This window comes from Sorex fumeus, unplaced genomic scaffold (assembly GCF_029834395.1).
Source record: "Sorex fumeus unplaced genomic scaffold, SorFum_2.1 ptg000010l, whole genome shotgun sequence".
Taxonomy (NCBI): Eukaryota; Metazoa; Chordata; class Mammalia; order Eulipotyphla; family Soricidae; genus Sorex; species Sorex fumeus.
Genome location: NW_026606067.1, coordinates 43,983,346 through 44,010,475, shown reverse-complemented (window position 1 = coordinate 44,010,475; position 27,130 = coordinate 43,983,346). Strand labels below are relative to the sequence as shown.

Below are 27,130 nucleotides of genomic sequence, written 5' to 3'. Positions count from 1 at the left end.
TTACTCGCCAAAAATTTCAGATCAACATCAGCAGTTGATTAATCTGAGCAAGTCTCGAGCTTCCCCTTGATCCTTTTACATTAAATACTTAAAATTTAGTGTTGGGGCTTGTGACACTATGAGCTACAGAGAAAGAAGTAAATAAAAACTGAGCCTTTTATCTCTCTTCCTGTGTAGACTTTTGTAGATATGCTCCTGTCCCTCTTTCACATCCCCAATCCCAGCTCCACCCCAAGGCTGCTGAAACAGTTAGCTATCAGTACACTCTCCTGGCAGAGGGACTCAGCCATTTCTTAAAGCAGAGAGGGAAACAGAGTCACTCTTAAGGAATCCTAGGAACCAGTGCTCTTTCTAACCAAGTCCATTTGTGCAGGCAGGATTTTGTGAACACAGAAAGATCGTGGTGGTTTACATCCCTTGTAGTAGCACTTGAAAATCTGTTTGTTTTCTCCTAGGGGAAAATTCCAAAGACGAGAGAATCTGGGTGTTCTGAGATTTTCTGAGCCTTTGTAATCTTGGAGGATCAAGCTACAAAGAGATGGGAAGGGGATGTTGAGGAGGTAGTGGCATGGATTTATATTCTGATATTAAACATGGCTATGATGTTTATTATTTTTATTTGTTTCAGAAAATATAAATTTGTTTAAATTTTTTGCATTGATTTATTATTTCAACATATTTGTTTATTTTTTATGGTGCTAGGATTTGAACCCAGGGTCACACACATTGCAAGATAACCACTGTTCAATATACATATATAGATAGCTTCTCAGCACAGGCAGAAAGAGAGAAGATTTGTGTTGAGAAGATGAACCTTATACTTAAATTGCTTCTGGGACCCCATTCTGCATGTTTATGTTGCAATACTGGACACAGTGGTCAAATGTGTAATTCTTCTCTCTCCTTTAACTTCCCTTCTATAAGTTCCTTCAGTTCGTCAACCAGGTTTAGTCCAGTGAGTCCCTCAATATACTGTTCCTTCTAACAATCCAGACTGCAGACAAAATCCTGCAGTTTACCATGCTTTGACCTCTGCATGGACCTGTGAGTTATGCCTAGTTAAGGTCTATTGTCTTTTTCCCCAATTATTTAGCCCACTCTTTTAGATCAGGAGGGTGGATATTTCTTGGCCAGTTTGCCTCACAACATTATTAAAACAGTATCACATGTTCTGTGAGGTCATGCTCAGAACCCTTTCAGGGAGTTCCCCCATCTCCAACCATATGCTTGGAACTGCTGGTTTGTCTTCTGTGTTATTTTGGGACTATTTTTGACGGCCCCCATTACGCGCCTGCTGACTCCATGAACAAGGGCTCTCCGATGATTATCTTGTTGCTGTGCAGACAGTTGGAGCCGTGAAAATAGGGTTTAAAATGAGATGTTCATTATTCTGGTGACACACCTGACTTAATGGTGCTATATTGGCAGGCAACTTTGCCCAAGTCTCAGGAAATCTAAACAAAGCAGCATTTTAAAATTTGCTTTCATTTCACCTTGACTAAAAACGTCATCATTATTCTGATTGGATAATGATGTGTTGGGGACCAAGTGGGAGTAAATATTGTGAAACATCCAAGGTTGTTAGAGTTATTTGCTTTGCCACTGTTGTGACTCCATAAGCATGAGATGGAAATCAGATGAGAGAGTTTATGAAATTGGACATACCCTATGTATCTAAAAAAAAAGAGACCCCAAAGCCTTTGGAAGAGTGTGCTATTCCATTTTGAGGTTTTATGAATGCGAGCAGCATTTGAATCTTCCAAAATGAATGAACCTGATTTCCCTAATCATTCATTGCAGAATAATTTTAATGGCTCTACTTCATGGAATACATTCTGACAGTGAAATTGCCTTTAAAAGGTGTTCTATGACTTTCCATGCTATGATTCCTAAGTCAAATTTATTTTTATGAGAGATATTAACAGCTGGCTAGACTCTCTTTACCTGCCCATTATTTTCATAAGTCAGTGCATCTATAATAATTAAGAGAAATGAATTTGTTAAAATTTACACTTGTTCTTCCACAAAAGATCTTAAAAACTGGACAGTTGCTTATTAATTATGAAGTAATGTTGAACATCTCTGTGATTAATGAATGACTCTCAGTCTGGTCTTTGAATCTGGTTAGATGCAACATTGGGATTAATAAGAGAAGGAGTTTAACTGGATGACAGGTTCATTTATTCAACAAATATTTTCTGATGATCTGTTGGACTGTGCTAGACTGAGGATGATCTAGTTTGACTCTTGAAGAGCTTACAGGGTGGTAGTTGAGTGGAGTATGGATCCCTTGTTTGAAATTGATAATGGGAAGCCCAGAGAATGTCAGTAGCCTCCCCTTTTATTTCAGCCCAGAGTCAAAGGTATGCAGTTAAGAAACAGCTTCCTGAGGTAATATGAGTGAAGACTTGTGAGAGGCAAATCAGAGTCAGGTAAGGTGAGACAAGCCAAGAAAGAAGAAGAGGTTCTTGCAGAAAACCAATGAAATAAGTGGGAAAGTATTTAGAATGTCTTCCCTTCTTTCCAAGAGAACTTGGAGGAAGTAACCATCCACTAAGTGTCCACTATGTGCCGATCACTGTGCAGGGAGTCTCACACATGCACCTCAATCTAACTTCTTAGACAGCTAGGTAGGTGTTATGTCATCTGAAGGTGAGGGTTGAGTTTTGAAAGGCTGACTAGCTGCCCAAATTCAGATTCTTGTGCCTGATAAAGAAGATAGTCAGACAATTGTGTCTGACTCCTGAATACTCCTTTCCACAAAACAGATTCAGACATTACAGTTTACAAATGTTTATTCTTTGATCTGCTAAAGATTAAGTCCCAGTTGTGTACTGGCAGTTAAATGAATTTTCTTTTGTAATTTTCTTTTCTGTTTCTATCTTTTCTCTTTTTTAAAAATTTTGTTTTGTTTATGGGTAACTGTTTATAAAACCTACATTTTAGGGGTACAGCTTGAATTCTCTTAGAAAGCTTTAAGTGTTACTAAAGAGAAGAAGAAAATATAGAAAGGATCAGTAAGATTTCTTAACAAAGTAATTAAGTAATAAAAAATAATATATATAATATTAAAATACTTCATATATAAAATTTAATGCCCAAACAAGTCATTTAAACTTGAAGACATAATAAAATTATTCTGAATTGTTTTGAGTATGAAATCTCTTCTAGATAGCATCTATTCTGAAACACCCTTAACTATTAAAAAAAAAAAGAATAAAATTTCTTATCCAAGAAGATAGGCTATGGGAGGCCAAAGCACTACCCTCTCTCTTTTTTTTTCTGCTTCTTATCCTCGCAAATTCTCCACAAACTGTTACTTATGACATTGTATCCCATTCTGTTTGATAAATCAAAAATTTTGTTACACGAAGTCTCTGATTTTTCTCTTTGAAAGTGGAGGGCAGTCAGAACCCTCCAAGCCTCATGAAGTTGCAGAGCTTAAATGTGAGAAAACATGTGGAAGTAGTTGGTGTAAAGATAGTAGGTGCAGGGCGTTGGCTGGGTAGAGTCCCAGGCAAAGGGAAGGGGAAAGGCAAAGGCCTTGAGACCTGGGATTACCTGTTTAAATGAGAATATTGTGAGTTGGAGGATATTTGTGAGTTGGAGCTCAGATAATGAAGTAGGGTAATATAACCTGAAGCTGCGAGAATGTTAAGGACTTTGGGACCATGTGGAGGATTTTGAAGTGTCCTGAAAGTAATGAGGAGGGGCTGCAATGATAATAAAGCAGGTAGGGCACATGCCTTTCACATGGCCAACTGGGGTTTAATCACTGGCATGCATATGGTCCTCAGAGCCCCAGGATGAATACTTGCTGAGTGCAGAGCCAAAATTAACCCCTGAGCATTACTCAGCGTGGCCCCCAAACCCATAATAAAAGGAATGAGGAGCTAGTAACAGTTTGAGGCAACAAATGATAAGAAAAAATTAAATGTTGAAAACTTCAATTTTGTTCATTTTTAAAAGTAGAACAGATTGACGGAGAGGTTCAGCAGTGAATGTGGACTGGACATAATGTGGGAGTTGGGCCCAAGTGTGGAAGTAAAGGAAGAAAACTTATTTTTGTGTGATTAGAGTAAAAAAAATGAGAGTGACAGTGTCAGGATTACTTCTGACTTTCTCCTTCGGGAGGTGATGATGTTGTTCACTGAGCTAAAGAACAGAGGAAATGGCACCACATCTGGTCCCCCCAAACTGCACCAGAAGAGATCCCTGAGTGCAGAACCAGGAGTAGCCCCTAAGCACCACCAGGTGTGACCCAAAAAAGCCAAAAAAAGGGTAGATGTGTGGTGATGGGAAATTAAAAGAACAGAGGAGAGATAACAGTGTGAGCAGGTGGAAATTAATATTGACATCAATGGCATGCCAAGTTTCATGAGTCAAAAGAACTACTATCCTCTGGTCTCCTGGTGGGGAAATATTGTCATTCATAACCATTTAGTAAACATGGACTAGCATCCACTTGATTTTTTACAAAGTATTCATGCCACAGTCGTTTCTAAGTGATTACCTTGGGTTTTTCTGGCAATAATCAGCCATGGGGAATCTACGTGGAATAATTTTAACCACATCTTAAATAAGCCCTGTCACTAATCTCACTTTACATTTCATGTGGTTTCCATGAGTTCAATATATATCAATCAATCATGGCATTTTACATGAAGTTACATTTTTCCCTTGTTTTTACCCTTTGGAAGTGTTCTGAGGGAAGGCACCATGTGACACTCCCCTTTGTTTCCAAGGTGTACAGAACATGCTTGGAATACTAAATTTACGCAACAAATGACTGTTGAGTTTTAAATTTGTTATTATCTTACTTTGACCCCACTGACAAAGTACTGAAATGACTGTAAGATCGTTTATTTGGAAGTAACTAGGAGCAAGTATTAGGTATCATTAAAATCTGTTTTAGACCCTTGTACTCTGAAATGTGTATTTAAAACCATTAGCTGCCTGATTTTGGGGGCAGGCAAGATAAGAAGTAAAAGTCTGCCATGATGTTCTACGATAATAATATCTGGTTAGAGAATCCAGGAGGGAGAACTACAGAGCTGTGCTCTTCCTTTAGCTTCCACTGCTGTTCAGTGAAGCTCGTAGGCAGCCTTTCTACATTCACTCAGCAGACTTTAATTACTCTGACAAAGTCATTCACACATTACTGCTCATTGTCCAGCTCCAGTGATTGAATTAATTAAAAAAATGAAGCACTCTTGATTAGTTTGTGCATATTGGGGGGTTCTCTCCAGGGCCTGGGGACCACCTGCAGGGACCAGCAGTTCTAGGGTCACTAAACGGTGTTGGAGGATTATTGAGCTACATCAAATGATGCTTAGGAGACCGTCTGTGTGCCGAGGCTAGAAATGGCCATCAGGTGTAAGGTAGACAGCGCTCTAGATCTTGGAGCTATCACTCTGGCCCCCTGATTAGTTTTGTAATAATAATTATATATATATTTATTAGTTATATTTTTCATGACGGAGGCAAGCCTACCAGGAACTTGTGAAGTCCATGTTTCCAAAAGATTCTTTAAGAAGCGCATTTTCTGAAAGTTGGTGCCTATTATGAGTGTCATCCAAAGCCATCCATCAACCTCATGACTGCGTGGGCACAAGTAAATAAGCCTAGGGTGTTGTGTCAGGTTTTCTGCAGCTCTTGTGGGTTGGTCTTAGACATTCATCTTTAGCTGCAGAACAACAAGGTCTGGCAAGGAGAGTACAGGCTGTTTTTTGATGAGAAAGACAAAAAGTTGAGTGGGCGTGAATGAGAGTATCAGTCTAGCAAAACAAGTGCAGAATTTAGAAGCAGGTCCTCCTCTGAGCCAAAATTAACATTTACCATGATCTTATGGCATTGGAATGGTTAATTTTTTTTTCCCTTTATTTTATTTTATTTTTTTTAAAGTTGTAGATTTACAATTTTTTGTGCTTTGGTTTCAATTATACAATGATCAGATACCCATCCCTCCACCAGTGCCCATTTTCCACCACCATGGATAATATCCCTCCCACCCCCATCCCCCCATCCCCCCTGTCTCTGTGGCAGGGCAATCCCCTGTGTTCTCTCTCTCCTTTTAGGTGTTGTGGTCTGCAAAAGAGGCATTGAGTGGCAAACATGTTCAGTCCATAGTCTACTTTCGACATGCATCTCCCCTCCTGGGAGGATCCTCCAAACATCCTTTATTTGGTGCTCCCTTCTCTATCTGAACAGCCCTTTCCTCCAGGATACCCGGCTGGCCTCTAAGTTATGGAGTAATCCTCCTGGTGCTGATCTCAGCTATTCTTGGGTATTAATCTCATACTTTGTTACTTTATATCCCCCAGATGAATGCAATCTTTCTATGTGTATCCCTCTCTTTCTGACTCATTTCGCTTAGCATGATACTTTCCATATTGTACCACTTGTATGTAAATTTCATGACTTCATCTTTTCTAAGAGCTACATAGTACTCCATTGTGTAGATGTACCAAAGTTTCTTTAACCAGTCATCTGTTCTTGGGCATTCAGGTTTCTTCCAGTTTCTGGCTATTGTAAAGAGTGCTGCAATGAACAAACAAGTGCAGATGTCACTTCGACTATACATTTTTGCCTCTCTGGGATATATTCCCAGGAGTGGTATTGCTGGGTCAAATGGGAGTGTTAGCGGCCGCGGCTCCGCAAAGAGTCCCTTGCACTGGGAAGGAGTTGGGAACATCTCCTGTTTGGAATTGGAGCCGTTCAGCTTTGTTGCCCAGAGCTGGGCCTCTGTGCCCGTCCCACGCAGATCAGGGGTTGAAAACTGGCTGTCTAGGGGCTGTTTCTAGCTGCGCGTGCCCAGAGAGGAACCCAGGCCCTTGGGGGCGGGCTGTACCTGTTGGAATTGGAGCCGTTCAGCTTTGTTGCCCAGAGCTGGGCCTCTGTGCCCGTCCCACGCAGATCAGGGGTTGAAAACTGGCTGTCTAGGGGCTGTTTCTAGCTGCGCGTGCCCAGAGAGGAACCCAGGCCCTTGGGGGCGGGCTGTAGGAATGGTTAATTTTTTTAGATTAGCTGTCCTTGAAGCAATAGTGTCGAGTCCTCTTATGTGGCATAAGAGATATTTCTGGGTCATTGTTTTTAGTAATTGGAAATTATCTTAATAAAGTGCAAGAGAACATTGTAAATGAATGGAAAGCATTCATCTCTACTAAGCGCATGCACTGGACAGTGCTTAATTGATGATGTTAAAAAAAAACTCTGGAAAATGAGGAAGGATAATTTTTTTAGAAAGTAGAAAAGTTTATTGGAAAGTAGAGAGAAACGAAAAGTAACTCCCCATAAGGGAAGGGATTTAGTATAGGACTAAGTTCAAAAATCTAAAATATCTTGAAAAGGTCTAAGTACCCTCAGGGCAAAATGATCTGTCACTGGATAAAGTGACGACCCTCTTGCCATAGTTAAAATACTAATTTTTAGATACTTTTTGATAATTGTTAATTGGATAAAATTGTCGTCTACTTTTTGGGTAACTGTTTAAATGAGTGTTTATAAAACTTTCAGATCCCTTTGAGCATGTGTGGGCATTAGTCATGGGATATTAAAGTAGCCAAGAGTGTGGCAGACACAAAGTGGCAGATTTTATTCACATTCGTAGGAATATTTTACTGGACAAAAGTGAGTCATCTCTGATATTGGATGCGTTAGTATTTTTCAAATGTTCTCTCACCTTAACTTTGACACATCTACACAATGGAATACTATGCAGCTGTTAGGAGAGATGAAGTCGTGAAATTTGCTTATAAATGGATAGACATGGAAAGTATCATGGTAAGTGAAATGAGTCAGAAAGAGAGGGACCGACATAGAAGAACTGCACTCATTTGTAGAGTATAAAACAACATAACATGAGACTGACACCTAAGGATAGTAGATACGTGGGACAGGAAGATTGCTCCACTGCTGGAAGCCTGCCTCATGAGCAAAGGGGAGAAGGCAGCTGGACTAGAGAAGGGATCACTAAGAAAAAGATGGCTGTTGGAACCTGTTGGGATGGGAGGTGTGTGCTGAAAGTAGATAATGGGCCAAACATGATAACCTGTCAGTATCTGCATTGCAAACCATAAGGCCCAAAAGTAGAGAGAGACTATGGGGAATATTGTCTGCCATGGAGCCAGGGGGAGGGTGGGAAAGGGGGGATATGCCAGGGATATTGGTGGTGGGAAATGAGCACTGGTGGAGGGATACGTGTTTGATCATTGTGTGACTGTAACACAAACATGAAAGCTTGTAACTATCTCACGGTGATTCAATAAAATTAAAAAATACATAAATAAAATTTAGAAAAAGAGAGAGAGAAAAATATTCTCTCACCTTTATTAGTTTTCCTTGGAGTTTTCCTGAGGTCCAATATCTTTTTTTTTCTCTTTGATGCACAGGGGTTACTTCTGACTCATGCACTCAGGAATTACTCATGGCAGTGCTTGGGGAACCATATGGGATGCTGGGAATCGAACCCTGGTCGGCTGCATGCAAGGCAAACACCCTATCCACCATGCTATCGCTCCAGCCCCTGAGGTCTAATATCTTGATCCTTACTCTCATATCCTACACTCAATTGATGAGACATTTCGTTGTCTCTACGTTCAAGACATCCACTTCTTAAAACCTCCACTGCTATTTCCATTATTTATTTGAGTGACCACTTTGTTTTTCATCTCCTTGATTTTAATCCAGATGTCACCTAGCGTATAATCTAGTCCCAACACAGAAGCCAGGTTATCACCAAAAATTTAGGTGAGTGAGAGATCACTTCACTTAGCATGATATAATACAACTCTCTTTTCAGCAAACTGCAACATTTCATCTCCCTTTTTGGTAAACAGTATTCCAGTGAGTGTATGTGAAGAGAACAAATGGATAAAAGGAGTAGGCAATTCTCAAGATAAATGCTGAGACAATCACTAAAACTGGGAACTGAGGGAATAAGAGGAAGGAGGAAGGGATCATGGGAGTATGACGAAGGTGTTCTGAAACACTGGTAGAGGGATTGGATTAGTAGCTCTGCATCTATAAAACATCAAACCTTTTATCTTTTGAAACTACACAAATTATGAGACTTTATTTAAAAAAATTTAGCTGGAGTGATAGCACAGCGGGTAGGGTGTTTGCCTTCCATGTGGCCGATCTGGGTTCGATTCCTTAGTGTCTCTCAGAGAGCCCGGCAAGCTACCAAGAGTATCCTGCCCACATGGCAGAGCATGGCAAGCTCCCTGTTGAGTATTCGATATGCCAAAAACAGCAACAACAAGTCTCACAATGGAGACATTACTGGTGCCCACTAGAGCAAATTGACGAACAACAGGAGGACAGTGCTACAGTGCAGTTAAAAAATTAAAATTAAAAAAATTAGTGAGATCACATTGTTCCTCTTAAAACCCACAGTTAGTTTTTTGCTTCTTCAAAACAAAATTCAAAGCTTTTACAAGGACCTATAAGCCCCTGTGGAATTCAGTAACTCATTACCTCGCTGACACAGCCTTCTCCTGCTCACTCTACTCTCGACAAATCAGCTTTCCTCCTGTGACTCATTTTACTCCAGACAAATCAGCTCCCCTGCTGTGACTTCAGCTATGTCTTGCCGCAGGGCCCTTGTGCTTACCATTCCTTCTACTCAGGCTGCTCTCTCTCCTGGCCTAGAGGCCAGACTTCTCACTTCTTTCTGAATCGTCTTGTTCTCCGCAACACCCATGCTAACTGTCTCGATTGAAATCATAAACTTCTAAGTGCCTGACACCCAAAATGTTATGATGCTCTTGTTCTACTATTATAGCTTGTATGCGTGAGCTATAGTGAAGCACCCCATTTTAAGAATTATCAACCATAATCGATCTTGTTTCATTTATGTTTACTTGTTATTCCTCACCACATCTTTCTGAGGCAAATCTCACATCGCCTAATTTTCTTTGCTAAACAGTTCTCATTTTTTGTCATAGTATCACTGTTTCAACTGTCATCCCGTTGTTCAGTGATTTACTAGAGCGGGCACCAGTAATCTCTCCTTTCATCCCAGCCTTGAGATTTTATTTTTATTTATTTATTTATTTATTTATTGTTAGTGAAATACCATGAGGTACAGTTGTAGACTTACAAATTTTTGTGCTTGGGTTTCAGTTATACAATGATCAAGCTCCCATCCCTCCACCAGTGCCCATTCTCCACCCCCACCAATCCCAGTATCCCTCCCACCGCCCCCCCTCACCTCACCCTTGAGATTTTAGTAGCCTCTCCTTACTCATCTTTCCAACATTTCCATATTGGAGGCTCGTTCAGGGTCAGGGGGATGAGACCTGCTACTGTTACTGTTTTTGGCATATCAAATATGCCACGGGTAGCTTGCCAGGCTCTGTCATATTATCATTATTCCATTTATAGATGCCACAGTCAGCAATGCTTGACTTTCAGTGACGTTGAGTCCAGCCTATGTGTATGCCTAAGGATGTAGTGCTGTACTGGCCCATGAACCACTAGGGGCATCCCAGCAGTACCCGGGAAGCGAGTTCAGGGTCTAACATATACTAGATCTATGCTCCACATCAAACCCCTCCCCAAAATTTTACTTGTTAGCATTATGTCCACATCTATACAAGCATGTATGACATACTATGGACATCGGTTAGGTAGCTGGTTAAGGATAATATTCATTTTCCTTTGGAAAATTATTGTTTTCTGTAAGGTTAAGTGTGGACATTTAAAAATAGTATAATTACATTTGTTAAATAATCAATCCTCATTATTTGTATAGCCATGTTTTATAAAATCAGTATAGACCCTGCATTAGTAAATACTGCACCATTTCTCCTAAGAGAAATACAGGGCAGAGTTCTGCAAGCCTCTGGTCACAACATTTTCAATCAATACAAATTCTTGTTTTTGTGTCTTTCTATTTCAATACACACCTTACTTAATATTTGTTATTGATTCATTAACACTGAATTTAAGGCCACAGCATTATAAACTCTTGTCTGAATGAAGCTTATCTGGCACAAATATTTTCTGCATCAAGCACACCATAGTTTTTTTGCCCTTAGGAACACCCGACAGAAATTCAGGACCAAACTCAGCAACCATTTTAAATAGTAAAAACAACTGAAAGTACAAATAAATGGCATAACTAGACCATGGCAAGAACACCTTTTCATCATTTAGAGTTCTGAACAAGAAGGTAGATTTTTTAAATATTCAGATTCAGCTGGAAGATTTTCTGTCAGGTGACAGACCAGTTCACTACTCTGAGCATATTTGTGAATGATGATGAAAGTGTTTTATTGTTTATCACTTTACCTACTTCCAGCATTCAATTTTTGTTCTGAGTGATCATTTCCAACTATCATGATAACCTGTCAGTACTTGTATTGCAAACTATAAGGCCCAGAAGGATATATAGAGAGAGAGAAAGAGAGAGAGAGAAAGAGAGAGATAAAGAGAGATAGAGAGAGAGAAAGAGAGGAAAATGCCAAAGAAACAAGTTGGGGGTTGGGGTTGTGGTGGGAGAGAAACTGGGGCATTGGTGGTGGGAAGTGTACACTGGTGAAGGATGGTATTGGTGCATCCTATGACTGAAACCCAGTCATGAACAACTTCATAACTGTGTATCTCATGGTGATTCAATAAAAAAAAAATCAACAGTGTGAAGAAAAAAAATACACTATAGTAACTTACTGGATAAACAAAATAAAGTTAAAAGAAGCCATAAAATAAATAAAATAAAGGGGGAGTGTTCTATTGACCTGAAGTTTACAAAAACGTTTTATGGAATATGCAAAATTTCAGATATAGAATCTGCAATTAATGAAATTTGAGCATGTCTCCATATATCTTCAACAGTTTATTTTAAAAAACATAATGCCTCTTTTGCAAACCACAACACCCAAAAGGAGAGAGAGAACAAAAGGGAATGCCCTGCCACAGAGGCAGGGTGGTATGGGGGGATGGGGGGGTGGGAGGTATACTGGGACCCATGGTGGTGGAAAATGGTCACTGGTGGAGAAATGGATATTTGATCATTGTATAATTGAAACCCAAGCACAAAAATGTGTAAGTCTACAACTGTACTCATGGTGTTTCACTAATAAAAATTTTTAAAAAAATAAATAAAGTAGATGGGAAAACAAAAAAAACCCATAATCACAATATTATTTCATAGAATTTTAATAGCTATGTAATATAAATATCCAGTCATTGTTGGGTTTCCTCTGTTTTGGCTGTTTTTTTTTTTTGGCTTTTTGGGTCATACCCGGCGATGTTCAGGGGTTATCCTGGCTCATCCACTCAGGAATTACTCCTGGCGGTGCTCGGGGGACAATATGGGATGCTGGGAATGGAACCTGGGTTGGCCATGTTGGCTGCGTGCAAGGCAAACGCCCTACCCGCTGTGCTATTGCTCCAGCCCTTGGCTAAGTTTTTTTTTTTTTTAAATTCTATAGATGCTCTCCATTTCTTTTTCTTTTGTTTTAATCTTGTAGTCCTTTGTTGATGGACAGATTGTTTCTAGAGTTTGCTTATAGTGCTTATGGTGTTGTTTAATATGGTCATTTATCTCTGTACTTTCTGTATTTTGATAATCAAACCAAGAGGCTTAAATCTCATCATTTTAGGTTTTGCTCAGTTTTATTTTCTGGCTAGACTACTTATGGGGTTGGGTTTTGTACTTTCATCAGAGCACACATCATGTCTGTTTGCCTCTCATTTTGTCATGTAAACAGCCATTGATGCTCATTACCTAGATCAGTGGTTCTCTCACAGGGTGCTTTTCCTCCTGGGGGAACATTTGGGAATGTTTGGAGACAATTAATAGCATCTGCTGGGTAGAGCTAGATATTGTATACTGCTTAGGACAGTCCCCCACAAAATGACGATGCTCTGTAGAACTGTAGCACTGTCCTCCCATGGTTCATCCATTTGCTCGAGCGGGCACCAATACCATCACCCTTGTGAGACTTGTTGTTACTGTTTTTGGCACATCAAATATGCTACGGGGAGCTTGCCAGGCTCTGCCATGGAGCCGGATACTCTCGATAGCTTGCCAGGCTCTCTGAGAGGGATGGAGGAATCAAACCCTGGTTGGCCGTGTCCAAGACAAACAATACCTGCTGTGCTATGGCTCCAGCCCTGATCATGCCTACTTCTGTCATTCTGGCAGTGTTGGTTAGCTAAAAATACTTATATGGAGAAACTTTCTCTCAAATTTTAATTATAAACTGATTATCTTAACGTACAAATCGTAACAAAAAACAATTTAAAAACAGTGATGTACTTCAATATTGTTCCATCTTTGGCTAATATGAGCCTATCCACGTAGATGCCTGCCATGTCTTTCTTTCCCTCCTTGCTTATTTCCCTTCCATGTTAAAATCAATCATGTGCTTATATATTTATTACTATGTATTATAGGTTACGTGCAACAAGGCATACTTGTCTGGCTCATGAACTTACCCAACTATCTGAAATAGTGTCTATCAAATTGCTAAGAGTTAAGTAATTGATAAATAAATGAGTACTACTGAGTGATTGGGGGTGATACTGTCTTAGCTTGAGAGAACAACATCAGTTTCTCTGGAAATAATGCATTGACTTAAGTAAGAATCCCATAGCAAGGAGTACAAGTTATGCAAAAAAACAGCTGAGAGTGATTAAGATAGAGGGAAGACTTAATGAAAAATTTCTGAAACAAGAGTTAGCTTGGTTTACTTGAGGATCCAAAAGAAAATCATTGTGACTGGAGCAGAGTGAGCAAAGAGGAGTGGTGTCTGGTGAGGTTGAAAAAGTAGACAGCGTTGCGATCACATAGATCATAGTGAAGAGCTCATCTTTGATTGTTTGATAGGAAGAAACTGGAAGATCTAACGTAATCTTTGATTTGATTAATATTTTGTAAAGAAGCACCCTGGGAGCTACGTGAGGAAGTGATCTTTGGACAAAAATAAAGAGATCAATTAGGAAGCTATAGAAATTTTCAAGAGTAGATGGTGACTCTGTGTGTGTGTGTGTGTGTGTGTGTGTGTGTCTGTGTGTATCCTGACATTGGATAAAAGCAGAAGTATAAATATAAAATATAAGAAAATCAAGATATAGAAGTATGCTCCCACTCAATACATGCAATTACCTTAAATTTCTATTGTTAGTTAAAAACATTTCTTTATTACAATAAAAAAAAGGTAAAAGGTAAAGGCCCTCCCGTTGATCATCGATTTGCTCAAGCGGGCCCAGTAACGTCTACCACTGTGCTATCGCTCGCAGCAGTAGGGCATTTGCCTTGCACGCAGCCAACATGGCCGACCCAAGTTCGATTCCTCCGCCCCTCTCAGAGAGCCTGGCAAGCTACCGAGAGTGTCTCGCCCGCACGGCAGAGCCTGGCAAGCTACCCATGATTATTACAATAATTAGCACTTTTACCATGGTAAAGTATGCAATTAAAAATTTATGATTCAAATGACAATGTCAGAGCACTTTTTTTTTTTGCTTTTTGGGTCACACCCAGTGATACACAGGGGTTACTCCTGGCTTTGCACTCAGGAATTACTCCTGGCAATGCTCAAGAGACCATATGGGATACTGGGAATAGAACCTGGGTTGGCCGTGTGCAAGGCAAATGCCCTACCCACTGTAGTATCGCTCCAGCCCCTCAGAACACATTTTTAATAGTAACATACATTAGTATTGTTCACCAAATACTTTAAATCTCTAACTTATTAGAAATGGTCGTATTGCACTTTTCCTTGTGGAGAGGATTCCTTCTTTGTGGTTGGATATGTTGTGATGGAAGCTGACGTGTGTCCCACTGGGCTCTATCTATCCTTTTTCCACTGAGATGAAGAAATGGTGACTGCTTTGTCAGTCTGAATCTCTTTTCTCAATGACTACACTGAGACTAATCTTGGCGACCTGCTCTGGACACACAGAATGAGTGAGGAAAAAATTCCTATTGTTCTAAGTTATTGAGATTTTGAGATTGTTATTTTAGTAGCATATTAAACTAGTCTGTTATAATCAATATATGTCACAAAAGACAAGTCTTGGAGGAAGAAAAATTAACCCACTTTTAAGAAATATATTGGTACACGCACACACACATACACACACACGCACACACACCAATGGAATATTGTACAGCCACAGGAATGATAAAATCATGTAACTCTAAAAACCTATTGTAAATAACTATGTAGGTCAGCCTAACTAAAAACAATGAAAAAGTGGTTTCTACTTTTGCTAAAATGGGGGGCTAGAGCAATAGCACAGCAGTAGGGCGTTTGCCTTGCACGCAGCCAACATGGCCGACCCAAGTTTGATTCCTCCGCCCCTCTTGGAGAGCCCAGCAAGCTACCGAGAGTATCTTGCCTGCACGGCAGAGCCTGGCAAGCTCCCCGTGGTGTATTTGATATGCCAAACACAGTAAACTGGGAAGAAAAGTATAAAATATGCAAGAAAATGAAAATTTAAAATACAGTGTTTTACCAACATAACTACTTTATCATTCTACTCATTAGGCAAAGAATTTTCTGAAGGGATATTTGACCTGGCTAACCAGTCTAGCCCGGACTATTTGAAAAATTGACCAGATGCAATTAACAAGTCAGGATGTAGGAACCCAGAAAAACATGGCCCAGAGAGAGGGATTTCAATTTTATGGGTAGAGCTGATATTTTCTTTAAAGGCAAAAACAAAACACAGAAGATGGTAGAGAATTAATGAAATGCTTGACTGGAGTTTGGTCTGCTTATAGCTACAAAACCTCACTCTGGGAGACACAATCACTTTAGCATCTTCTCAATCAATCCTGTGATCTGGGAACAAACAGATTCTAAGGTACAGGAAATACTGTCTAGGAGAGGTTGATAAATTTTAGACACCAAGGTATATTTTGCTTGACTTACTCAACTACCCTGTGCCACATTTTTTCAATTTCAATAAAAATACAGTTCTGAGAATTTTTTCTTTTTCCCTTGTATCATAGCATCCCCTTGTTTAACAATACTGATGAGAACTTTTTTCCTTTAGCTGTGTTGGGATCCAAATACGTGATCCAAAGAAGCAAAGGAGTTTGCTTCTTTATCCTCCATTTCACATCTGAAAAATTACATTACAGCAGAGAAAGTTAAAAACTCTTCATCTGCAAAGTTAATTAGCATACCTATATGTAAGGCCTGGATTTTCAACACTGAAAAACAGGAAATAAGGTAAATTTGTGAGAGAATGCACTAAGCATAAATGATAAAATAATTTATCATTACTATTACAACTGCATGTAATAGTAATGCCCCAGGAGTGGAGAACTTTTCATTATATTATATAGAGGGTAAGATGCCAACTATAAAGTAGTATAGTTTTTTAAAGGTAGAAATATGTCCTTATAGACAGTGTCTTTGCAAGTATCACTTGGAGAAGCATAATTGCAACTGAGGTTGAGATGGTAGAAGTATTGCATTTCCAGAGAGGGAGAAAGAGATGAAAGGGAACTGAACTGAAACCTCCTAGATCTGCTGCTGGCAGAGGTGACTAGTAGGTGTCTCTTGCAAAACACAGTGAAGCACACAAATGCATCTCCAAAGTTGACTTCACCTCTTTTGCTTCCTCACAACAGTGCTAACATGACTCATAACTTGGCTTAGAAACACTCATCTGTCTGGTTGTGTCATGGGGTACATTGTTTGAAGCCTCCTCCCTGACATTCTTTGTGTGAAAAATAAGCAACTGCATTTCCTTTCTGTCGTTTCTCCCCCTTCTCCTTGGCCCAACATAGTTCCCAAAATAACCTCACTGATTCCCTGGGAAGATTTTGTGGCTACAGATATGTCTTTAATGTCCTTTGACTGCCAGATCTAATGATATGAATGCTGTTCATGTTCAGAAATGGGTGAAATCACCCATCTTTATTATGCTTGATTCTAGCTCTATTCTTTAATGAAAAATCACAGGCAGGAAACAGATTGGATTGAAAGCCCAATGTTAATATGCATTGTCATTATCAGCTGGTGCCAGGAGCAACAGTGAGTGATGACTCAATAGTTTTTTTGTGAGATGAATGAATGAACTCAAGGAGAACCATGTTCTGGGATAAGATCCATACATGCCTTCTTTCAAAGTAGTTACAGTCAATTGTAAAGAGCAGAGAATATTATATAGTACGAGGGATATTTTGTACATATTTTTTGCAGCAAGTGTGAAATGAAACAGGCATTTCTCACATGCCAGAATTAGAAGAACAATTAGTTCTACCCAGAGGGGATTGTTTTGGTTTGCTATGGCTACTATAAAATTTTACCACAAATGTAGTGGCTTAAAACAACACTTTCATTATTCTATAATTCTGGATACCAAAAGTAAAAGTAAGTAAAGTAAAGGCCCTCCCATTGATCATCGATTTGCTCGAGCGGGCCCAGTAACGTCTCCATTGGAGACTTTGTTGTTACTGTGTCTGGCATATCGAATACGTCACAGGGAGCTTGCCAGGCTCTGCCGTGCGGGCGAGATACTCTCGGTAGCTTCCCGGGCTCTCCGAGAGGGGCGGAGGATTCGAACTCGGGTCGCCCATGTTGGTTGCGTGCAAGGCAAACGCCCTACCCGCTGTGCTATCGCTCCAGTATGATATGGAATTTATTGAGCCCAATTGAGATAAAGATTATTGAGCTAAGGAGTCAGCAGGGAGGAGTCCTTTTGAAGGCATGAGGAAAGAAGAATTTCCTGTAATTTTCTAGCAGTTGCCCATATTTGTCTCCTGGCTCCCTTCTTCTATCTTCAAAGTCAGCCATGTTGCTCTCTCTAACCCTTCTTCCTCAGATGTGACTCCCTCTGACCACAAGTGTAAAGGTTTTCCCCATGTAAAGCCTTGTGTTTAGAATTGAGTCTATCTGAATAATGCAGAATCATCTCTTTATTCAAGGTCATGAACTTAATCACATCTGCAGTGTTCTTCTTGCCATATACAGGACATATTTTCAGGTTTCAGGAATTAGGACAGGGGTATCCATGGCAGGGTTAGCACAAAGAACACAGAGAAATGAAGGAATGTTCCTTCTTAAGGAGAAAACGTTCAATTACAGTCCAAAGACTGAACTGAAATTCTCATGGTAAACAGGGCAACGCCAGAGCTATGAGCTCTGTGGAGGAAGTACACAAAGCCAGTTGGGAATCTCTTCTTGTGGATGGGGGAAATATGTACTGAGATCAGTACATGGTTTCAAAATGTAATGAAGACTGGAATTGATGTGCTCTTGTTCTGTCACAAAGGCATGTGACTATTTTATATTCTTTCAATGAATTATTAAATATCTAATAATTTGGCTATCATTAACTTTTAATTCTTATTTAGTAAACAGCTTAGTGGAACTGGCAGATGGCAGATATGTTAATGGATATGAATTTGCTGTTTGTTTAGATTTTAAGTTGTAGAATAGTAGTCTAGTCAGGGGAGTGATGAAGGCATGACTACAACAGGATGGGTGAATAAATGAAAGGAAACTAGAAGTGAAATTAGAAGTGAAATTTGTCCTATTGGTCAAATACTAGAGAAAGACTAATAAACAAAAACAGTGACAGGCTGTGAACTGAGTTATGTTGCTTCAGCAGTTCACAATCCTAAATGAACCATTCATGTGGAGCTTTTCTGTTCTGGGATGTTAAGGGGAAAATTAGAAGTACATATAAGTGATATATTTTGAATGTATGTCAGCACATATTTGTGTATGTGTCTGGGGGGTTCAAGGACCCAGGACTCAACACATATAGGGCATATGCCGAGTCTTGTCTTTGGCCCTGGAATAGGTTTTTCTAAAGAGAACATACAACCAACAGAATGGAATCTGGTCCATACAAGCAATCTTAATGCTCTTCAGATTCAGTGTCTCTAAAAAAACTTCTAAACTATACATTTGAAAAATAATAAATATAATACAAAAATTTAACATCATTATTTAAAAACATTATTTAAAGTCTTCTTAATACTCATTAAACTTGACTTTATTTTGGATTCAAGAGGTAGATATGGAGATGCAGAGGCCAAGTCTCTGGGAGAAATTTTTTATCATTTTATTATATATTTTCTGTTTGTTTTCCAGTTTCCCCCCTATTTCTCATTTCTTGTTTTTTATTCTTAGACTTTGAATTATCAAAATATTTTTAGTTTTTATCTTTTTTTTCCATAAAAGTCTTAGTATAATGTTCTAGTGATTGACCTGTACATTGCAATAGACTTATTTATCTTTATCTTTTGCCTTAAATTTGTAATCACTTTATTACATCTGCTCTCTTTTATAAATGCTTAGGACAATATTCAAATTTTGGCTTTGCAAGGTCAAATATATTTAAAGAATTCAGAATAAGAATTATCAGTATATTTACCAAATCTGTTGTTTATTCCTTGTTTCTGATGCTTTACGCTTTCTCTAGTTCTTCTGTGTGAAGAATCTCTGTAGTAAGGCACTTTCTTATTAAGTCAGAACACGCACAATATGGCCTGCAATTGTGTCCTCGGGTACTTATTTCAGAGAAAACAAGCCTATGTTCATACAAAAACTATTGCATACACTGGGAAGTAGTCAAATATCCAAAAAAGTATGAGTGCCTAGACATTTGTATTTCCATATAGTGGAATACAATGCAACGTAAAAATTAGAAAAGTATTTATTCACATGACAATATAAATGTTTTTCTAATGCATTTGTCAGTTAAAATACTTAAGCACCAAAGGATAGCATACCGTAGCAATATTTCCACTGTATGTTATTCTAAAAAAAAAAAAGGGTAAGACTGCAGGGAACGGTTATCAGAGACAGAGGGTGGGGTGGGTTGGGAAGATTAGTACACAAGGCTGTCTCAGTTGGGTAGACCCTCCTGATGACTAAGTAAACCAAACATGTGTTTATATATTTATTTTCATGAAATAAGGTGAATTTTACCGAGACTTATTTAGAAAGATATGAGGAGAGAGAAAGGATGTAGTACACGTTTGAGAAAGAACCTTGGCTTCTCCAGAGTGGAAATAGATGAGCAAAGACACAGAGGCAAGCAAGCCAGTGAGATACATGTTCAACAGAGAACACAGGCTTGAAGAGCACACCTTTAAATTCACAAAACTAAACACCAAAAAGAGACTGTAAATTTTACTACATTATGATTTTTAGAAGGTGAGAAAAGAAGAAATATCTAGATATTCTGATGGCGAAGTCAGCAGATATGATTTGTCTCGGTTGACAGCAAGCAGAGATTTTGATGTTGAACAAAAGAAAGCATAAAATTTGTAAACTTGTCCCACTTGAAAGTCATATATATTTCCAAACTATGCAAGGAAAACAGGATTTGAAAGGGGAAAGCAGGAAATAAGAAAAAGAGAAATCATACTTGGAAAAGGAATGCGTTGGAGACAGTTGGAGACAGATATTGGCTGTTGTCCCTTGAGAACAGGGCTAATAGCTTCTGAAGCGGCTCAGAGACCTGGAGCAGAAACACGCAGGTGGTAACCTAGGAGTTACACAGCAAGGGCCTCCTACCTATTCCCAGGGGACCAGAGTCACACGGGGCATCTCCATCAGCTGAAGAGAAGGAGCTTGCCATAGAACCCAGAGAAAAGTGCAGAGATCCTGCAACTCCTTTGTGATCAAAAGTCTGGTGAGAAGAAAGCCCGTGACATTGACCTGCTTGAGCAATGGCAGGGTCGCTCTGCAGGGTTTGGTTTCCTGCTAGAAAAAAGTGTGTCAAACATTGCGAGGACAAGAAGAAAGAAGAGATGGAAATGCAAGAAAGTCAGCAGGGCTGTAAGACACTGTGCTCTGTTAAAGCAGTTAGGGAAGCAATGAGGGCTGATCTGGTGCAGCCAGGCTTCTGAGGAAGACTCGGGGCCAGAGACAGTGAGAATCTCTGAACTCAGGCACCCACCGAGGCCTCCAGAGGAACAAAGCTGGTGTTCAACCAAACTCTCCACCACCAGGAAAACTGGGGTCTCTGCAGAGCCATGCACCCAGAGATACCGGGACTCCAAATCCATGACTGTATGAGAAAGGAGATCTGTGTCCCTAAGATGGCTGCAGGATTATATGGGTTCAGTTATCAAAATGTTTAACTATGCAGAGAAAAAGATTAGGCTGGGGCACACCCAGGTGCTCCTTGAGTTTTCAGGTGATGTGCAGCTAGGGGAGAAACTCGGACTTGTTCAGAGCTTCAGATCTGTCTCAACACGGCTTGTGGCATTCACCATTGTTGTAACTAAGAACTTACTCCTTCCCATCCTGCCTGGTCTCACCCCAGGAAACTAAGGTCTAGACAGATGGAATAACCTGCCTGAGGTTGCATATTTTTAGTGACAAAACAAGACACAACACTGATCTGATGCCAGGGTCAGGGACGAGATAAGGAAATGGTTCTGATCTGACAGGTCTATCTAAGTTCTGAGAGAATGGTTTGCATCCTTGAGGAAAGGTAGATAGATAGATAGACAAACTCAGGTAGTTTTTTCCTTCTCCCCTCCCAAAATCCCAAGAATATTTTATTAGAAAATGAAAGAAGGACGAAGAAAGATGGATGGAAGGAAGGATGGATGGAAGGAAGAAGACTGGCAGGCAAGCATACAGGCTAATATCTTCTAGAGCCAGGAGAAAGGAGAGAAAAAGAGAAAGAAAGTGAGAATGAAAGAAATAAAGGAAGGAAGGAAGGAAGGAAGGAAGGAAGGAAGACAGAGAAGGATGATGGAGGGAGGGAGAGCTCGAGGAGGGAGGGAGGAAGTAAAGGAAGTAAATGAAGGAGGGAAGGAAGAAAGAAAGGAAGGAATGAATGAAGGAAGGAAGGAAAGATGACAGGGAGAGAGGGAGGAAAAGAAGAAAGGAAGGAAGCAAGGAAGGAAGGAAAGAAGGAAGGAAGGAAGGAAGGAAGAAAGGAAAGGTGGGAGGGAGGAAAAGAAGGAAGGAAGGAAGGAAGGAAGGAAGGAAGGAAGGAAGGAAGAAAGGGAGGGAGGGAGGGAGGAGGGAGGGTGGGAGGGAGGGAGGGAGGGAGGGAGGGAGGGAGGAAGAGACAGCATGAGAGGGGTTCCTCAGAGAAGGGGCTGTTCTTGTTTCTTTAACCTTCTAACTAGGGAGGCGACTCGCCCTTTAAACATAACACAGGATAAAGGGGTTCTCTTCAGAAGGAGAGAAAGAAAAAGAGGAAGAAAGACAGAAAGAAAGAAGGAAAGAAAGAAGGAAGGAAGGAAGGAAAGAAAGAAAGAAAGAAGTAAGGAAGGATGATGGAGGGAGGGAGGGACGGAGGGAGGAAGGAAGGAAGAAAGGAAGGAAGGATGGAAGGAAGGAAGGAAGGAAGGAAGGAAGGAAGAGAGGGAGAGAAGGATGGAGGGAGGGAGAGAGGGAGGGAGGGAGGGAGGGAGGGAAGGAGGGAGAGAGGGAGGAAGGGAGGGAAGAGACAGTATGAGAGGGACTCCTCAGAGAAAGAAGGAAGGAGGGAGGGAGGGAAGGAAGGAAGTGAGAGAGAAGGCTGATGGAGGGAGGGAGAGCTGGAGGAGGGAGGGAATGAAGTAAAGAAGGAAGGAAATACTCTCAGGCAGGTTACCCCCCCTTTAAATAATATAATGCAGGATAATGAAATAAAATAATGCCAGAAAGGATCCTAAGAAAATGTCAGACAACAAAGGCAACAAGACCGCATTATATTCTAAGTAAAGAAGCTGTTAGTGACCAGGGGTTGCTCTGATTTGTCATATCCAAAGAAGAGGTGGAGAAGAGCCCTCACCTAGGAACCCAGATCAGGGAATGCCGTTAGAAGAGTAGGAAACTAAACACAATTAAGATTATTCTCAAGGAAGGAGGTATAAATAATCTTTACACACAAAAGGACTAACACATCCATTTATTTGTGACGAAGCAACAAAACTTGTGAAAGGTGAAGGTGGAACAGTCACAGCCCTAGAAGACTGAGATTTGGGGAAACTAAGTTATGGTTTTGATATCAAAGATGTCAGAACCAACAAAAAAGACCCTTCTTTCTCTTCCTGGATAGGTTTCCATCAACAACCTTCTTATTCATCTATTTCTCAGGTTGTCTTGGCCCTTATCATTCACCTTTCTAGTTATTACTTATTCTGGTACACTGCCTGAAAGGAAGATGTTTGCCAAATGCTTGCTGAACAAGTTGACAAGTTTGATTTAATAAACCTTTAGGAACACATTATCATACAGGATGATCATATTTCTTGAGCGACTACCCCTGCCTCCTAACTCAATGATCTTGTTGTTGCAGGAACCTTCCCAGTTGTGTTTGGGAGCCCGGGGGCTGCTCCTGGTGCTTCATGAGCCAGTCAGTCTTTCAGGGTTAGGACCTGGAAATTCAGTGTTGCTTGAAGCTGCATTGCTGAGTGTAGGCAGAGCCATCCCTGCAGTGTAGGAGAGAGAGAGGCAAATGGCGGCCTCTTGCAAGGTATGTGCTCTTCCCTCTTGAAAGTGCTCTCCAACTTCCAAAGCCATCTTATCTCCCAGGCAAGGAAACCAATTGTTATGGGGGATATGAGCACAGGAGACATTTTTTTTCTCTTTTTGGGTCACACCCGGTGATGCTCTGGGGTTACTCCTGACTCATGCACTCAGGAATCACTCCTGGCGGCGCTCAGGGGACCGTATGGGATGCTGGGAATCGAACCTGTGTCAGCCATGTTGGCTGCATGCAAGGCAAACACCCTACCCGCTGTGCCATCGCTCCAGCCCCACACAGGAGACTTTCAACTTCAATTATTCACTTCACACTGTGGAAGTTAGTTGAAGCAACCTAGAGGACAACGACCCTATGGATTTTATCTAGTGTACTCATGTATACGTAAAGTCCTAATGTATAACATTGTCCTAATGTATACATAGTGTACACATGCACTAGATACATACATCATTTGTTAACATTTTATGTGTATATATAATTATACATGTTGGAACCTCAGAAGCTCTCCTTAGTTACGAAAAAGTACCCAGATATGAAAATGTCATCATGAGACTGACAAGCTTTCCATTAAGATTATTCCTCATGAGTTTGTTTTATGTTTTAAAAGCATTGCCTAAAGAGATAGATTGATTATACCATGATCTGTAATTGTTAGCACTTCTCTTTAAACGAGTCAGATGCAGAGAGAAACAGGTGTGTACTGGGGATACTTTCCTCTCTGGTTTAGGGTCAACTTAGGCCTGGTCCAATGTGTCCTGGGTTCTGTAATATAAATATTAGAATGTATGGGCATGAAAAACTTTTGTTCCTGAGAAGCTGCCAAATATTTGTGATATTAATAAATGCAAATTTTAAGCCTTGTTCTGTGTCTTGCCAGTTCTGGGATACCCTCCCCACTACCCAGGTGAATTAACTCTCTTAAGTTTTCTCACTTGTAAAACGAAGGAAAACGTGTAGCTGACAAGATTGTGTAAAGGGCAGTAAAGGAGACAGGAGAGGAAAGTTTAACAGTCTCTGACATATAATAAGACTCAATCAGTATTTGGTGTTGTTCAGGTCAGTATGTGTATTACTTACATGTGAAAAAATGTTAGAAATGTTACATGCAAAAGAGAAACCCAGATTTACTGGGTATGTGGGATTCAGTTGCAGAACACTGAGCTTTAAGCCTTTGGGAATGAGCCTACGGGGGTGAATTCAGAAAAGCCACTGGGGATGTGTTGAGTTATAAACTCTGGTAAGAGGGATTGCATGTATTCATTGAGGAACAGTTGCCAGCAAGGACACCTCTCAGAAGAGGGGTGGGTCAGGGAATGGGTCCAGGTAAGGGTGGGAAATTCCACACATCTCTACCTAAAACTCAGTCAGGCCTGTGGAACATCACTTTGCTTCTTAAAAAAATGACCTCAGTCTTCCCTGGTCAATTCTGTTGTTTTTCTACCGTGAACAGGAAGCTCTCAAAATCAAAGTCCTTTGTCAAATCACTTGATTACAATTAGAGGTGAGTAGCAAACTAAATTTCATAAATTAAATAAATATACACAGGACTCTAAAGTGCCAAGTACATATAAGATTAAATAAATAGTCACTGTATGAGCAAAGGGAATTTCCTGATTGGATATAAATTCAACAATAGGAGCATGAGTAAAGTTTGCAGCAAACTGGATTTATAATGAGACTCAGAAAACAGAAAAACATTGCTGTGTTATAGGCCATAACTTGTCCATCCTTGGAAGATACGCCAAATTCTAACTGAAAACGACATTAGCTCAAAGACACAGATAAGCAGAAACATTAAAATATTGAGAACGTGAATTTCAGAGGATGACTTTAGAAAAAGTCCCTTTGAATTCACAGAAAGAACCTTTTACTGTTTGCCTCAAACAACTGCCAACTTTCTGAAACAAACAAACACAACTGTACCACTGCTCTTTCTTATCTCTAGCCAAAATAAATTGAGTATTCAGGAGTTAAATTCCCTTCTGTGGCTCTTACAATCCCCCTAGAATAGATCTCTAAAAGGAGACAGGCAGCTGTTACAGAAAAGCATGAGGCAATAATCAGCCAACATTGCTTACCAAAGCACAAAACTCTTGGGAACACGAGCTGCTATTCAAATCAGTTTCAAACTCTCTTTTTAAAACCCTCTAGTGAAAAAGTAGGCTAGAACCTTTCAAATATCTGTAATTTACCTCCAAAACAAACAAAGCAGTCCAGTACCTTGTATTCCCCTTCAGTGTTACAGGAACATTGGCAGACCAACAGAATTTTGAAATCAGGAAATTCAGAAAGCCGAAGATGTTTATAGAAATTGTTATTTCTAAGCTATAGACTGGATCAGTTGCTCTCCATGGTCGGTCTCTTCTTAAGAAATAGGAGGCCATCCCCAAGTGCAAAAGCTAGGTCTCATATTGACAATCATTAATTAAATGACCCTAAAGTGGAATACCTTATCTGGTTGCTTTAAAGCCTGCACAGGAGCAAAAATCCTTGCAGGCAGTTTAGCAAGTACATGTTCTTTCACTTGGATCCAAGGAGCTGTAATAGCTTGGCAACCTACCTTTTGAACTTGGTTCATACAGTCCTGTCTGCTCCTCCTCCTCCTAATTCACTAGCCACATCAAGCTTTCCCCTGAGACTGTCTTTACACCTGCTCTTCCCTTGCTCCCAAGTGCCCTCTCCCCATCTTCACTTCTCAGCAAATGCCCTCTAGTCCTCCAAGATATGGCTAAAAGACACTTCCTTTGTGAAGTCTTTCCTGGTTGTCAAGAAAAGATAGCTGGTCCCTTCACTGCCCCTCCTAAACTGTGCCCATCCTCTAGAGTTTAGGAGAGCGTTTGCTCTATACCCACTGGAGTGTCATCTGCCCAGTGAATTCCTCCAGGCAAAACTGTGGCTGATACATAGTCTTGGACCAAATAGTTAGCAGGTCTGAACAAATATCTGCTGGATGAAGAGTGGAATGAAAGATGGAGTAAGGCTAGCTTTAGGGAAGAAGAAATGCATGTTGATATTTTCAGCTCTCTCTCTCTCTCTCTGTGCAACTGAAGGGACATATAATTGAATCATAGTCAGGAATTATGATTTTTCTTTTTTCTTAAAAAGTTAATGCCAAATGTGTCTGGTTGGTGACTTTTATCTGAAGTGTTCCATTTTGTACAGACAATAGGAAACTGTGTGGAGCATTTCAGAGTTAACAAGCTAATTATAAGATTTTCATAAGCGAGTGAAATTTTATTTTCTTTAAGAATAAGCAGACTCTGATAAGATAACCAAGACAAGTTCTTCCCTGAAGCTAGTGCTCACAGATGTGCTGGGCCTTTATTATTTGGTAACTTCTACATGGGTTCACTCTACAGGACCAAAAGTTTTATAATAGTGGGTAATCCCAGAACCTCCTGCCCCTGCGTCAGGCTGTCTTCACTGGGGCCTCTCAAAGGGGAGCAGGTTGAGTCTCCCTCCCCACACCAGGCAGAACTCCAGCAGCCAGAAACCTCCAGAACCCAGTCACAGCCATACTCAAGGCCACTCTCCACAAGCTTGGATGAGCCTCACGCATGAAGGAGCTGGCAGAGGAATCCAGGTATGTGGGACCTGTGGCTGAGATCCCCAAGTCTGCTCAGATGAGAACTGGGCCTCCTCCACCCAGGTCCCCCACATTCCACTAGCTTCGCTACTGGACCCACAAACTGCCCCTGGGCCATATAATCTC

The 27,130-nt window shown here is 40.3% G+C and overlaps 1 protein-coding gene across 2 annotated transcripts in view; it reads right to left on the bottom strand.

The window, feature by feature from the left end:
* Window positions 1–27,130, bottom strand: part of KCNMB2 (potassium calcium-activated channel subfamily M regulatory beta subunit 2) — a 367,680-nt gene that overhangs the window by 100,150 nt on the left and 240,400 nt on the right. The window contains exon 1 of one of the 2 annotated variants that reach the window (XM_056110682.1): window positions 25,639–25,751. The exons of the other annotated variant lie outside the window; for it this stretch is intronic. The gene's annotated coding sequence lies outside the window, so the exon portion shown is untranslated. Of the gene's footprint in view, window positions 1–25,638; window positions 25,752–27,130 lie in introns of those variants that run through there. 2 annotated transcript variants of the gene reach the window in all.